This window comes from Notechis scutatus, chromosome 1 (genome assembly GCF_049901735.1).
Source record: "Notechis scutatus isolate UNSWTSFEM ecotype Mainland chromosome 1, rNotScu1.2, whole genome shotgun sequence".
Lineage (NCBI taxonomy): Eukaryota > Metazoa > Chordata > Lepidosauria > Squamata > Elapidae > Notechis > Notechis scutatus.
Genome location: NC_142009.1, coordinates 79,988,179 through 80,005,159, shown reverse-complemented (window position 1 = coordinate 80,005,159; position 16,981 = coordinate 79,988,179). Strand labels below are relative to the sequence as shown.

Below are 16,981 nucleotides of genomic sequence, written 5' to 3'. Positions count from 1 at the left end.
CCAAGCTCTGGCTGCTGGCACCCCTAGCCAGCACCCTGAATCCTTGTAGATAAAAGATTTGGTTTAACTACATCTAGAGACATCTATATATCTTTCACTGTATTTCTGTTATAAAAGCAATATAACAATGAAGAATACAAATTCTTCGCCTTTCGATTATAAGTAGCACAGTTTAGAGAAGTGCCTGCATTAAACCACAAGAAAAGCTCTCCATTCCAGCAGCTAATCCTTTTCTGTTTTTAAGTACAATGGCGTTTATGTACTTTGCAGCCAACATTCCCATCCGCCCACTAAGTCTTCTCCTCAAACCTCTTGTCCCCATTTCTGATACAGAACTGCCAGCACTACCATCAGAGATATTGACATCAGAGTTTATGAGGCCAGCAGAACTCTTTCTTCATACTTAAAAGTCTCCAGTCACAGAAGATTTAATATGTTCGCAACAGAGGATGTAATATAACTATTGGGGTGGCTTGTATGATTGAGGCGGTCTAAGCAATAATAATAATAATAAAAATCCTTGGGGCACAACTTTTCAGGCATGGTTTTTGTGATGGTCCATGTGGGGCACATTCCTACAAATGGAGTTCTTCAATCATCACCAATGCTGTGTCACAGCAAAACACTTCTATACTTACCCAAACACTAAATTATTGTTTACAATGAAGGAAAAAGATGGCATGAATGAACAGTGCTACTAATTGGAATCACAGGCTGAGTTTGAGTAAGCATAATGATACGAAGATTCTTGGTGTTTATAACAACTGAATCCGTGCTTTTTAAAAACACTATTTATACTAGAAAGTGTCATGAAGTGGTTCTCCTCCAGCCAAAATAAAATATGTTGTGCCGTGTGAAACTAAATGGGTGAGATTTAAGCAGCGCTTTATCCTCCCTGTGAAATGAATGAAATTTAATTTTGCCTGAATTGTCCCTGTATGTGTGTGTATCAAACAATGCTCAGTTTTTGCTGTTGTAGGCTTCATTTATTTAATCTGTGAGAACACAGCAATACTGCTGTGCACAATCCGATTGCCTTAAATCAGCTGTAGAAGCACAAATTACAGTTATTTTGTAGTGAATTTAAAAAACAATCCCTTGGGGAAAAGGCATTTTACTTTTTGTTTTATAATATGTGCCCTGGAAAATACTCTTCTGCTACAATATAGGTAGAAAAGGCCAAAGGAAAAGTCCAAGTTTGTGTTTGTTTGTGTGTGCGCGCGTGTGTGCACGTGCGTGCAATACAGAAAAGGCCACTCCAATTACAAGTAGCTAGAATAGCAGTCTGGCAATGGGCAGGGAGGATTGCAATCTTGGGGCTAGTATGTGCTTCAGTATGTCTCCTCCCCAATATACAGACATGTACACACAGACATACACACACTTTGTTCCATGACCTAAAAAGAAGCCAGGACACATCACCCATATAAAAATAGAAGTGGTGAGCAAGAGGAATGGCTGGTGTCTCTTCCTTCTTCACTCTGTGCTCATAAACACAGGCAGGGCCAAAACAGAAATTTACACTGATTTGAAGGATGTGCTCAGAATAGCTCCTTATATTAAAAAAGTGAGTTCCTATGAAATCACAGTATACTCTAGAGGATGATATCATCCAAGTCTACATTTTGTAAAATGCAATTATATGAATAAACATTTTGGGGATAGTCGGGGATAATTGAAATGGCTTGCTTTTGGGCAAACTACCACCTTAAGATACAACTACCCCGCCCCCAAAAAAAAGCATTGCAGAAGGTCGGGAGGGAGGGGGTGGGAGGGGGAGAGAGAGAGAGAGAGGATAGGTAGATAGATAGATGATGATAGATAGATAGATAGATAGATAGATAGATAGATAGATAGATAGATAGATAGATAGATAGATGATAGATAGATAGATGCAGGAAAAAAAATCAAATTATCAGGGATCTGAGGAATGGTACTGATAACATCCAGAAGTTTTAAATATAGACCAAAGGGAATCTAATTTAAAAAAAAGCATTTCATAGTGCAGTAAAAGTGACAGTTTTGACCACAGTAGGCTAAATTTCAAGCTCTATGATTTAGCAGAGGAAATTGCAGCAGGAAAAGCTTTTCTTTCAGTTTGGAAGCAGGTGTTAATTCAGTCTCCAAGAAAAGTGGCATTCAGCGTGAACGTTTGCAGTTATCTGCAAATATCTTGAAGATAATTTACAATTGCTTTATTCAGAAGTCCTCTTCGTTGGCTGGATGAGTTCGAGTGGAAATAGGGACAAAACATAATTCTGTGTTTGGTGCAGTGTGCACTGATTTGCACACACCTCCTTCAGCATCAACAACTTTTAAGTCAAACATTTGTGGGAACACACTGTTTATATACACAACTATGCACAGAAGGGCTTGCCCAACATCTGGAAGCTTTGTAGTAGAGGGTTTGAATTTCCACAGAAACTTCTTAAAGCTCCTGCCTGCACATGTTCATATTGTCTGTGCAAATATAAAAGAGTTGGTCCGCATGTATTGTACCAGGAGCGGGGGCCACACCCCCATGTGCTCAGTACTGCATATAAATAAGGCTATTATAGAATACAGATATTGTAGCACTTCATTCTTGAATCTAATCCTGTAGAACAGTGGCCCCCAATCTTTTGGACACCAGGAACTGGAAGGGGATGGTTTCATGTGCTGCCTGCATCTGCAGATGGGGCTTCGCTTGTTTGTGTGGCCTGGTTTCTGGCATGCCGCAGCTCAGTGTCGGCCCATGGAGCTGCTGTAGAATAAAGTTGGGGACCCCTGCTATAGGATAAAGAACACAAATGACTCCTTTTTCTAGACAGAAAAAAGAAAACAGTTTGCTGAAAAAGAACAAGAGTAGCTTGTTGTCCATCTCTAGATGATTTCTGCCACCAGTGTAATATGGATACTAAATATTCATAGGGAGATAGTCAAAACAAGGAGAATCCAACAAAATGCAGAGGGGCATAGCAATAATGTTCCATCCCAAATTGGAATTATCCTGTAAAGCAAGATCTGGATCACTAGTATATAAGCCTATCATCTCCATTGGGAGCAGAAGGCCCAGAACAGCATTGCATTTAAATTATTTAGAGTCAGAAAATGGTTGAGGAAAATCGAGAATTGAACTTTTTTGCCATCTTTCTGGTATTTATCTAACAAGATCAAAGGTGGTATTCAGCAGGTTCTGACCAGTTCTGGAGAACTGGTAGCAGAAATTTTGAGTAGTTCGGAGAACTGGCAAATACCACCTCTGACTGGAGATTTTACAGTATCCTTCCCCTGCTATGCCCACCAAGCCATCCCCACAGAACCGGTAGTAAAAAAAAATGAATCCCACCACTGAACAAGATAGTCATGGAATTTGCCAAACTGGACCAGAAGCCATGCAATCTGTAACATCCAGAATGTTTCTACCCACTTCAATTTCTTAATTCTAGGTAAAGTAAGAACTGAAACCAAATATTGAAGTTCAGACCATGCTTCTATAGAAGAACCTTATTTCCATCTTCTTCAAAGGACTATGTCCTGTCCTATCTCTGATTCAGTTTCTTGGATCCAACAAATAATGGTCCTCTAACCAGATGGATAAGAATTAATGATATAATTGAAGGGCATTATTTCAAAAAATCTGTAAGCCTGTTCACTGTTCAACTACCTGCTGGGTAGAAGAAAGGGAATATCAGCTTTGAATGAATGTGACCAGCTTTCCTCACCTCATGGATGTTGCAGGCAAGCACTTTCCCCAAGCCATTTGGGGAAAGATCATGGGCCCACTGCCACATTTTCTATTATTGTTCTTCTGGTCCATGCACTGGGATGTAATACATTGGTTTTCTGTATAAATGATAATACAAGATATTCCGTGAGGGTAGTTTAGTTACCTGCTTAGTATTTGTACTAGTGAAACATCTAATTTACCTTAAATTTTTATATTGACTAGAATTTTCTATGAATACATACTGTATGCACATGCATACATGAAAGTATGCACAGACACATACATATGTACATTTTTCATTAAAGTTAACTATCACAGCATTGTCTAGACAAGCTTGAGAAGCATAAATAAGTCAGACCTACAGTAGATAGGGGGGGATAGGAGATCCCAGGATTGAAATGTGGAAAGTGAAAAAACACCTCAGAAGAACACAGTGGAAAACCATTTCTGTATTATTGTGCCCCCCACCCTGAAACTCATCATGGATAAGTTCATGTAGTAACAAGTGGAGTTTATATTTACTATGCGAAAGAAACTCAGATATAGTGCAGCATGCTGTGCCCAGAGAAGCTGATAAGATGACTCCAGGTAGCCATAGACATGAAAGTCATAGTCCCTCATGCTTTGTTATCTCACAGCTGAATTCAATGCCATTGCAATTCTGAATCTGGGGGTTTGTGTCAATTATCAAATGCATATCTCCACTAGTATTCTTATACAGCTCTCTTCTTCAAGGTCATATTATCTACACCTACATTTAAGCAAGAGACATAAAAAAAAACAAAAAGGTAGAACGGTCTACCCTAGAGTATGTAGGTTATCTGTGGATTTGGGATTGGATGAGGTCAAGTACCAAACAGGTATTTCCACCAACAAGGAATCACATGGCTATCCTTTGTCAAAAGGCAGGGCCAAATTTCTGTACTCACACTTCATTCCTATAAGGTAAACAGATTCACTGCATTGCATATCTGTATCTTCTATCTCTTCCCGGGATATAATGTGAATAGGCTCTGAGCTGATCCTGTGCAGCATATCATTGTCAGATAATCAGCCGTCAAAAAGATAAGCTGTTTAGGGGGGCATTAAGTCCAGTTCCTTTCTTGAGCTGCTTGCTGGAGCCCTTTCAGATCATCTAATGGGGTTATATAAATAAAAATCTGGCTGCTCAATCAGGCTAGGGAAATCAAAAGTCTGTTGAACGTTGCCTTCTGGTTCAGACTCCACACAGTGTTTGTAATAGCCAGATCTGTTTAAGAGCATTACATATAGCTTTCTAGTAGAGTTTGCCACACAGACCTGAAACAGCTCCTCTTACCCTAATGAAAAAGAGAAAGCAGGGAATTGGGACTGTACTTAAGGGAACAATGTAGAAAGACTTTTCTGTGCCCAAATACAAGAAGCTTAGACAAAGAAATAGTTCCAAACCACTTTATTAAAGCATTGTTTGTGAATAAGCCAAAGTTGGTTGGATTCAGATAGGATGCAAAGTGAAAAATCATTATTGATTAATCATGATCACCTAGACCAATCTTCCAATCCAAACCAAATAGAAGTGTGACTTAGTTCAATTCCTTGGAAGATAGCAGATATGTCTGACCTTGGCTTTCCAGTTCTTGTTCACTCAGACTCCAAACGATGAAACTTGGAGGTGGTATTCAGCAGGTTCTGACCAGTTCTGGAGAACTGGTAGCGGAAATTTTGAGTAGTTCAGAGAATCGGTGGTAACCTTCCCCCAGGAGTGGGGTGGGAATGGAGATTTTACTGTATCATTCCCCTGCATGCCCACCAAGCCACACCCACCAAGCCATGCCATGCCCACCAAGCCAAGCCCACAGAACCAGTAGTAAAAATGTTTGAATCCCACCACTGATGAAACTACAACAGCCATGCCTAAAAAGGGTGGGGAAAGTTACAGCAGTTAGATAGTAAAACACCCTTGATGGAGAAAGGAGAATATTGGATTGAGTGACTGACAGACTTGTCCCCAAATCTGGTATCATATCATCATTGGTTCTCCCAATGATTATAACTTGAAAGGTAGAATGATGTGGGAACTGAGGTAAATTCATTGATCCTTAATTGTACCATTCAGTTCTTTGTAATATGCTCCAGTCTTGTTTCCTTAGTGGTTGTATTGATTGATTGACCAATTATGTGCTACCAAGTCATTTTCGACTCCTAGCACTCAAATACTGTAGATTTTCTCCATGACAATCTATCTACCCCTAACCTGCTCCTTCAGGTCCTCCAATGGTGCACCCATCACCACTGTAACTTCATCTGTTTCACCATGTTCTTTCCACATTGTATTTTCCCAGTCTGTATGTAAGTCTCTCATGAGGACAGAAGTAATTTTATAGTGCCTGCAAATTGCATCAGCCAATTAAGATAGCTTAGTAACTTATTTTATGATGGGGAAATCATGTCAGGTTTAGTTCATACTTTTATTTCAAACCCTAACAATGAACTCTATTGTTTTTAATAAAATCATTTATTGTAAACATTCCTCTCTTTGGGCTAAAACTGGCTTTTCTATTTATTATTATTATTTCTATTGATTTGATATACATAAAATGATAAAATTTGATGTGTGTCATTTTTACACACAGAGACACTAATTATCAATAAAAATAAGGAAACAAAAACATGGCAAGTTGCATCATTTAGCTTAGTTTTTAAACAAGACAATGTGCGTTCAAGGGCATCCATGGATGGGAGGTCTAAAAATTCAAGAGTTGGAAGCCCCACTGCTTTTGATGTGGGGCGCACATGTGCTCCATGTAAAAAGGAAGGGGCTCAATTATATCTATGCCCCAACTTACTTTTTTTTTAAAAAAAATTCTCCCTGACATCACCTTGTGCATGTTCCTAATTCTTAATGCCAGCATCGCTGGGAATAACAAAATTATGACTACTTCAAAAGAAGCACAGTTTGAGAAATTTAACTTTAGAGCAGGGGTATCAAACTCGATTTCATTGAGGGCCGCATCAGGGTGCAGGGCACACGGTGGGCGTGGCCAGGGTGGGCGTGGCCAGCTCAACGTCACTCATGTCAGGGGATGCCTGTGGTGGCCTGAGCACTCTGCCAGTGAAAATGGGCTCCCAAGCTCTGTTTTTGGCTGCAGTGCCCCCCCGTAACCGCTGGCAGCGAAAACAAAGTTCAGGACAGCTGCCTGTGGCCCTTCCAAGCTCTGTTTTTGCTGCCAGAGGCACCCTGGGCCAGTCCTTCATTTTTTCCAGGGTGGCCCCGCGGGCAAGATCTAAGCACCCCACAGGTCAGATCCAGCCCCAGGGCCTTGGGTTTGACACTCTCGTTTTAGAGTCTAGAACTTTGTTTCTAAAGTTCTAACCAAACTGAGCCAATTCTGGAGGGATGAGGACAAGATTGGGCTGTTCCTGGAAACTGTGGGCCCTTCTATTTCATCGAGTTCTCTCTCTCTCTCTCTCTCTCTTTTTTTTTTCCTGCTGATACAGAATCTGTACTTGCTTCATGAGCTCCCAAATGTCTCTCTCTCTCTCTCCCACCAGTTGTGGGTCTGAGAATCCATTTCAGCAGCTTTATGTACCCCAGTGGAACACAGCATGTTTCTTGTTTTCTCTTCCTGCACAGCTCTGTCAACAGATTGCAGCAGAGCTTGACAAAGTAAATATTGCACTGAGACCAATCCATTTCTGGAAGGCAAACTAAGTGAATTCTGCTATAGAAGGAAATCTAAGCAATGAGGGGAGGTGGGAAATTAAACTTAAAAATAACTGACTCCGTGTGAGTATTATCCCCTTCTTCTGTATAATCTCAGGAAGAAAAACTCGGAAGTTTCTGTGTTTAGGAGCATACCATTGCACCGTGCTCATTTTATTTCTCAGTCATTCCCTCTAAGAAGTTTACGCTGCAAACTGTTTTGTTTTCCTAATAATGCAGAACCATTCATGTCAGGAACAAAAGGAGAAAACGCCAGTGTTGTGCTCAGGAATCCAAAGAATCCACATCTGTTGCTGTAAAAAAATCTCTTACATCTCCTTCTTGTTTGCAGTGCAAACATGAATCATGTGATTTAATGAAAACATTTGCTGCCTCTGTCCGTCCACTGCTTTGGCTGAAAAGACGGGTAGCTTAGTTCAAGCTGACCGAACAGCTGAGAGGCGATCGGCCACATATGATCAGAGCCAGGCATGCTTTGATTCAGGGCAGGGCACAATAGGATCATTCAAAAAGCTGTCCTTCTCAAAGGCCTTTTGTCCACTCCCCCATATGCCTGGGATGTCCAAGCATGTAAAAATGCAAGGCGAGGAATGGCGGAGTGGGAAAGAAAATTAGTGAAAATCTCCTGAACAAAAATATGCCTTTCTTGGCAAACAGAGCGTAGGCTGTATTCAGGTTTACAGTATGAAGCTGCTTTGTTGACTCGTTAGTGAACTTGTAGGCCTGTCCCACATTCAGAGGAATGTGCCAGTAAAACAAAACGAAAAACACTGAAAAGGCATTCTTGAAATAAAGGCCTGTGGGTGTTTAAAAATAAAATTATCTAAAATAACGACAGCTTTGAGTTTCAAGAACATCAACGTCAGCTGCAATTCAGTATCTGAATACATTGAGTCCTTGACTTCACAAGTCCTTGACTTATAACTTTGAACAGTTGGTTATAACAGTACTGAAAAAAGTGACTTGCGACTGATCACTTATGACCATTGCAGTGTCCCTGTAGTTACCTGAAGCTTGACAACTGTCAAGCATTTCCGATGGTTGCAGCCTTCTGGGGTCCTGTGATTGCCATTTGCAACCTTCCCAGCTGGCTTCCCGCAAGCAAGGTCAGTAAAGGAAGCTGGATTTGCTAAGCGACAGATCATAAAACCAGGCACAAGTCATTTAATAACCACTAGCAACAGAAATTCTGGTCCCAATTGTGTTCATAATTTGAGGACCACCTCTATATTTTCTGGGTCTTACAATTGTGTAGCAGCAACACAGTTTAAAGTTGTTAAAATGCAATTTAACCTGCTCGTGTATGGCATCTGAAGCTAAGGACAGGATTTGCCAAAAGTGCTAGTAATCAGTGGATACGACTGTGGGAATAGGGAAAATCCTACTTCTGATTCTGGAGACAGTTGGTGGTGTCATGACAGGCAGGTATTTCAGACCTGTCACAAATGCTGAAAGCGCCATTTTATTGGCACCCTTAGAACATTTCTTTTCCTGGCAGCACAACCATCTATCCTCTGAGGAAAGGTTAAAGTGTGGGGATTTTTTAGCCTGGAGAAGAGAGTGAAAAAGGTAATAACCAGGTTCAGATATAAGAAAGGCTATCAGAAATATGAGAGAGTTTTTTGTTTTTTTTACTTTTGCTCCCCAAAAATAAAGCATCCTTACTTTCTGCTTTCTGATCGGTTGGTGTTGTGTGATTGGCCTAATTTCCTCTAGCAGCCATTTTATGAATAGGCAATCTCCACTCTGTGATGTTTGTTTTCTTTGGGCTTCTGTGACTTGCTCTCAAAATGTTAAAAATCAGCCTGCTGGATGTGTAATCGAACGGATCCTTCCACCCTGAAATGGGTAAAGTTCACAGCACTGGTCAAAGATGAGTGCTAGGTCTGTAACAGAGTCCTTAGATGACCACTTTCTCTGCTCCACAAGCAGTATTATCAGATAGCTTGTATAGGTCAGCCTGCAGGGCTGCCATGCCATGCCACTTCATCCAGGTTAAATAACCCCACCATAAGAGTTATTAAAACCATAAGAGTGATTAAATCTAATGGTTTCACTCTCTAGGGGAAGAAAATCTATTTTTGTATTTGATGACTGTTTCAAATGTCACTGGCAGAACCCATATTAAAAAAAACAAAAACAAAAAAACAAATGATGCCAAATTCAACCCCTGCATTTCCAGATATTATCTGGGATAGAACTCAACCTGCTCTCCAGTAAAGTCACCTCCAAAAGATGCAGCATCAGATAATATTGAACTCTGTGGATCCCCAATGTGGCTTGTTATATTGCATTTCCTATGAGGTCATTCTAAGCAGTTGTTTGCTGACAGCCGAGCTGTTCTTGTTGCTGCTCCTTGGTTAGAAGGCCAAAGTATTGGGAGGTTAACTGACTTCTTCCAAGACACACAATCTGAGCCTTTCAGAGCCAAGGTTGAATTTAAGCCCTTGTAAATGTTAGTGTGAGGTTTCCTGCCAGCTCTCAACCTCACCTATCAGAATATGACAAGCAAATGAGTCCAAAAGACTTTTGCCAAATATCTGCGGCAGAGTACAGATAGTCTAGCTTCCAAAAGCTGGTGAAGATAGAATGGTATAGAGATTTATTTACACATCATGGCCAACTGGTTCTCAAGTCTTGTAGTGCTATTCAACTACAGGTGCTCCTTAACTTATAACCACAATTGAGCTCAAAATTTATGTTGTTAAGTGAGACATTTGTTGAGCGAGTTCTGCCCCGTTTTACGCCCTTTCTTGCCACAGTTGTTAAGTGAATCTGACTTCCCCATTGACTTTGCTCATCAAAAAGTTGCCAAAGATAATCACATGACTTTAGGATGCAGCAATGGTGTATGAACGAGTTGCCAAGTGTCTGAATTTTGATCATGTGATCATGGGGATGCTTCAAAGGTTATAACTGCGAAAAATGGTCACAAATTGCTTTTTCAGTGCCATCGTAACTTTGAACAGTCACTAAATGGACTGTTGTAAGTCGAGGACCACCTGTACTGCTTAGAAAAGCACAGAACAATACATACAAAAGCATACATTTTCAGTTGCACTGTAGATATTGTTTGTTTGTTTTTAAGAGAGCGGGAATGGATGATAGATGTTCAAATTCAAAAAATTAGGCTAAATTGAACATGTAGATGTGGTTGTGACATGCCAAGGAAGAGGTATGGTCCCACAATATTTTTTTGATGGTTCAAATTCACTTCTTTCTTTTGTTGCCTCCCTGTAGGAATGGAGACTAGTACAATTTCAAAATATGTCAGCAGGAAGGTGTCTCCAAGTTTGGTGGCTTGAAGGTTTGATGTCTCTTGCAACCAATTAGTGTAGACAGGTGGGTTCAGAGATTGCCAGGACTCTGACAGGAAGTTGTAGCCTGCACTACTATTACTATTCATCTTCTCATCACTCCTTATCACCCATCCCCTCCCACTTGTGACTGTATGACTGTAACTTTGTTGCTTGTTTCCTTACGATTTATATGGACTCTTTCCTAGTATGATTTGATTGCTTATTGTACCCTATGACTATCATTAAGTGTCCTTATGATTCTTGACAAATGTTTCTTTTATGTATACTGAGAGTATTTGCACCATGACAAATTCCTTGTGTGTCCAACCACACTTGGCCAATAAAGAAGTCTATTCTGTTCTATTCTATAATAGAGACCTCAGCTTTTCTAGCCACTTACTAATCCCACCACTTTTTTTTCTTATAAAGCTATTTAGCTAGGCAGTTGTTATGGAATTGTCTTATTTTTTTAATTGAGTTATGGTGGCTCACAACAGAACTGACCAGGGAGGATTTAAACCCAGAATTAACCTGGGGAATGTTAAAACCTTACAGCTGCCTGGGCTTAAGCATAACACCATCACCTGGTTCATGATCCAGTTGATTGTATCATCTGAACACATCACTGTGGCTCATTTTGTGGCTTGTATTACACTCATGCTTCATTGGCATCCAATTTATTCCAAGCAGTCCCCCCCCACCCCGCTTTATCACTGATAAAACTCTAAACGGGAATCAGAAAGTCTGCTTCTTTTGACATGACCCTGCTTCACTTATAATCATTTTGGTGACCTTATTCTAGAAATGTAGCTGGTGGCATGCAAGATAAGGGAACAGCCAGTTCAAAATTGACTGACTCTTTTCCAGGAAAGATTAGACTGGCCTCTTCCTTAATGATTTCTAGGGGAGGGAAGGAAATGTTTTCATGCAGTCATGCTACATTTTCTCTGCCTTGTTTTTATTCTAGATTTTAGACGACTCCAGTTTGCAAAACTGGCTTGTAATATTAAGATTAGGATTATCACATAAGATTTCCTTTGTTCTCTGTAAATTGAGTCATCGGCCAAAGGGTACAGAAATCATGAGCAAGCAAACACTTAGCATAGATCAGGTCGCAAACCCAAAGAGATTCCATTTGTCAACTGCATATGGCAAATTTCACATCCTACCGACTCTCAAATTGGACAAGGATCCACATCAGAACTGTGTTTATCTGTTTTGAGTTTATTAGTCACTTAACTCCAATGGACTATAGGCACCATACAAAACTAGAAAAAAATACACAGAAAAACAGGGGGTGGAGGAATCAAAGCAAACTGGACTTCAGCAATTTTAATGATCACAAAGGTTAAAAAAAATAGGGCCCTACACAAACAACCCCAGTCTGGGACCAATCAGCCTGGATTTTAAAGGCTTTCTGAAACCATAGGAGAGAAGGCTCTCTCTCTCTCTCTCTCTCTCTCTCTCTCTCTCTCTCTGTGTGTGTGTGTGTGTGTGTGTGTGAGAGAGAGAGAGAGAGATGCTGTTCCAGAAGTTGTGACAAGAGTTTTCCTTATCCTGCAAGTTGGAAACATTGAATACAAGGGAACCTAGAGTCCCTCCACCAGATATTCAGCGGGTTCTAACCAGTTCTGAAGAACCAGTAGCAGAAATTTTGAGTAGTTCGGAGAACCGGCAAATACCACCTCTGACTGGAGATTTCACAGTATCCTTCCCCTGCCATGCCCACCAAGAACCGGTAGTAAAAAAAAAAATTGAATCCCACCACTGCCCTCCACTCCTAATCCCTAGTGCCAGTCCAGAAGGACACTGTAATCAACAGCATTAAAAGTCAGCAAAGATAAGATGTAGTGCTAGCTTCAGGGCTGCTGAGGACTGGCCCAACAGCTATAACAAACCTTTGGTGGGATTTAAAGCAATGAAAAAAGCTGCCCTTTGACTTATGGGATCCTATGGTGTCATCACAGGCAGTAGGAATATCACGAGGGAACAAGGATAAAAGAAATCCAGATAATAAAATTGGATTTCTTTATACTCTTTTCGCCCCATTCTTTTTGGCTTTCCAATACTGATGTCAATTTTTTTAAGGCATCTAATGTTTTGGCACAGATTCACAAAAGCAGCAAGTTAACAAGTATTATCTCTTTTCTATTGCTAATTTCTGATTTTGTTCTTTAGGATATTTATGCCAGAAGCAATTTTGCACAGAATTAGCCTCTAGGTCCATCATCTACCCAGGATTGTCAGGATGAACTGACAGCAATCCTTCAGGGATGCAAGCACAGAATCCTCTCAGGCCAACTCTATCAACCATCTCTCTCTATTGGACCAGACGGAATATGTGCCTACTTCTTAAAAAAGCTATCCACTGCCATAGCCGAACCTCTAAGCATAAATTTTTGAAAAATCTTTCAGGACCAGCTCCTTGCCAAAACTATGGTCACAAGCCACAGTCATCCCCATCTTCAAAAAGGGAGACCCAAGCCTAGTTGAAAATTACAGACCAATTTCTTTAAGCTGCGTCACCTGTAAAGTCATGGAATCAATTATTAACCAATCCATTATCCTCCACTTAGAGACAAACAACCTACTCTCTAATAAACAATTTGGTTTGAGACTTCCGGTGACATCGCGTCGTGGTGGTTCAGGAGCATTCTGCTCTGATCTCCTGAGCCGGGATTTTCGCCTCTGGAAGGCCGTTTGTGGCAGTGTCAGGTCCTGGAGGGATCGACAAGGCGAGGAGAGGAGAGGAGAGGAGAGACTCTTGGAGACAGTTTGGGAGGTTGCAATCCCAAAATGTTGAAGAAGAGAGTCTGAAGTCCAAGGTGAAAGAAGTCAGCCTGTGTGGCCAGACCTGGAGATGCGATAAACTAGAGAGCAAGAAGCAGCAAGATGGCAGTGGATGAAGGTGTGGCGATCGCACGAGGTTGGAAGCTTTATTTGGATTACAATTCATTTGGATAACAATTGAGATAGACGACTGTTTGAAAGAACAATCAAGCAGACTAGGGAAACCCAGGGTGAAAGGAGGGAGAGTGGAAATCGGCATCAGTGTTTTAACCTACCACCCCTAATGCTGAGACAATAGTGAATGTAATAGTGAAAATAAGAAAACAAGAGGAATCTTGACGGAAAATTGGAGTGTGGTGTAAGAGCTGGGAAGTTATTTTTGGAAGGTTCCGTTTTCTTTTGACAGCTTGAAACGAATGTGTTAAAATCAAGTGAACTGGAGAGAAAAAAAATCAGATAAGAACCTAAACAGAAAGAAGAGTGACTGTGCAATTCTTAAGACGGCCATTGAGAAATCTAAACTCTGGTAAACTGTTTCATTGTGAATGAAGAGACTTATAAACTTGTAACTGGAAAAATATTGATTTGAACTACAAGAACGCTGGTACATATTTAATTAGTTTATTGTCATATTATAGATAGGAGGAATATTGTATATTATATATAATTCTATTTTTATATATTATATAATTCTATTTTTTGATTTACTTAGTAGCTGATTACTTTAGATTTCCTATTTTTTTATATAGATTCTTTGCTTTGGTTCCCTCATAATTCGCAATTCTTATTTTACGTATAGTGTCGGTATAATTAAGAATTAAATATTGAAGATATTATATAGTAATGTTTAGATAACCCTAATTGATTTTGATAAAAGGAAGGTGGTAATTAATTGTCCTACTTAAACCTTTCCCCAGTGATTTATCACAATAATGGAATGAAATTATTATAGTATTTATTACAACAACACCATAGGTATTTTTTCCTCTAATATAGATTGCTAAGAGTTAAAAATTGATTAAGTGTATACTGATTGTGATGGAAGTTGGTGAGTGGTTAATCAAAGGTGATATTGTCTGATACGTGTTTGTATTGAAAAATAGTGGTTGATACTGATTAGGAAAGCTTCAGCATTAATAATTAAGAGACTCTGTTTATTAAAAAATCATAGAATTGATGGTAATTTGGGATAGTATATATAGGATAATAGATGAACAGGCCAAAATTATAAAAGATATGACAACTATCGCCACTACTAAGACAGGGAAAAAACCTATGCCCACGGTGGCACCATCCAGTCCGGTAGTTTCAACCCAACGAACAATTGAAGGAATGTTGGCCCCTGAGAAATCGACTACCACAACCAGCGCCCAATCAGTGCAAACCTCCCTATTAGCAATCCAGAATACGATGCTAATGTTATAAGAATCTATGGCCAAAAATCACATTGAAAGTAAAGCAGACCGGGAAGCAATGAAAACTGAGCTGAAATCAGAAATAGGGGAAATGAAAACTGAAATCAGAAACCTGGACGAAACAATAGGCTTGATCCAGGAATCAACCAAGAAAAATGAAGAAAAAATCAAGATAATTGAACAACAATCTAAACAAAATGAGAAAAAGTTAGAATTTATGAACCATAAAATTACAACTCACAACAAGGAAACTCTAGAGGCCTTAATCCACCTTGAGATGGATAGAGCCTCTTATTATTTGAGATTTCAGAATGTAGAGGAAACTAAAGAGGAGGACTTAACATCGGTGATGGCTAAACTTCTAGCAGATTTTCTTCAAAGAGACAAAGATGAGATGATAAATGAATTTGATGATATCTACAGAGTCTATACTAGTTATGCGAGATGACACAGACTCCCTCGAGAGGTCCATATTAGATTTGCTAGAAGGAAAGTCAGAGATATTATTTACAAGATTTCTAGAGAACAAACAATAAAATACAAAGATAAAGAAATAATAGTACTGAAACAAATACCAAGAAGAGTCCGGGAACAGAGGAAGGACTATCAATTCCTCACTAATTATTTAAATAAAAAAATATTTCTTTTAGATGCATTACCCCAGAAGTATTCTGACATCCTGCAATGAAAAAAAGAGTGAAAATTGATAACCTAAATAAACCACAAGAGTTCTTTGAACAGCTGGGCAGATCAGAGGAGAAAAAAAGTAGCAAAGACGAATTGGAAACGCCAAGTAAAGAAGAAATACAATGAAGAACTAAAGAACGAGAGGAAAACCAAAACAAAGAAGATAGAGGGGAAAGATCCACCCGAGAGGAAACAGGAGTCAAAACCAGAAGTCAAACAATACCCAAACCAACGAGAGGTAACACCTAAAATAAGAAAGAATGGGGAAAGGACTAACATTGACTTCTATAAATATTAATCGCTTAAACAATCCATCAAAAAGGAAAAAAATACTTTTGAAACTTGAAAAGCTGAAATTGGACATAATATGTCTTCAAGAGATTCATATTAAACCACAAGAACAGAAGTATTTACAAAACAAAAAGGGAAACTATATACATCACTAGCAGAGGAAAAAAAGAGAGGAGTAGCATTATATATCAAAGAAGAATTAGAATCGAAACTGATTTATAATGACAAGATTGGAAGAATATTAATTGTAGAGGTGGTTATACAAAACAAAAAGATTTTGCTAGTAGGGATATACGCCCCCAATACAAATAATAATGAGTTCTATAAAACTCTATATGCAAAATTAATAGAATTAGGCAAACCTATGATTTGCATAATTGGTGACTTTAATGCAATTTCTAACAATAAACAGGATTATGCCAGTGATCAAAGATATATATATATATATCAAATATTCCAAACATTCAAACAAAACAGAAGCAGACCACAAAAGGGTTAATAATGCTATATTCCAGTCCTTGGCAGACTTCCCAGAATCTGTCTGGTAATTCAGAATGTCCATAAATTACAAAGGCCACTCCCCACGTATCCTTTCGACACATCAAACACTTTGCTTCCAAGCAAAGTTTGAGAATCATCACGCCTCCTTAAATCACCTGGATTGGCACGTCAATCTCCCTAATCAATGTCTGGCTTGACGCCTCCCCTCAGCTTGACGTTTCAGTCTCCTCCTAGTTCTGGCGTCAAGCCACGATCTGTCAGCTTCCCCACTCGAAGCCTCTGACTCATTTTGTGGATCAGTTGCTGGCATGAATGAGGTCGAAGGTTCTGGGAGGACTGTCTCTGTTACAAACTCTCATCCCCCTGGCTCACATCTGTGTCTTCTAATAATTCAGACTCCACATTCACAGCAGGCTCCAGCCTTCCATCTTCAGAGTCATCAGAGTCAAAACTCCCAGCAGGATCGAGTTTACCTTCTACTCCAATCCGCACAAATCCTGGTCAAGGTTAGATATGGCATGGATGAATAATGATTTACTTAAGGGTATAAAAATATAGAAATATTAATCAACACTTGGGCAGATCA

At 39.6% G+C, this 16,981-nt stretch overlaps 1 long non-coding RNA gene across 1 annotated transcript; it reads right to left on the bottom strand.

Moving 5' to 3' along the window:
• Positions 1-374: 374 nt before the first annotated feature.
• LOC148132881 (uncharacterized) lies at positions 375-5,028 on the bottom strand. The gene is made up of 3 exons (XR_015750235.1): positions 4,639-5,028; positions 3,705-3,825; positions 375-2,769 (listed from the first exon to the last, which is right to left on the bottom strand). It is a non-coding gene; the product is annotated as an uncharacterized LOC148132881 (long non-coding RNA).
• Positions 5,029-16,981: the final 11,953 nt, after the last annotated feature.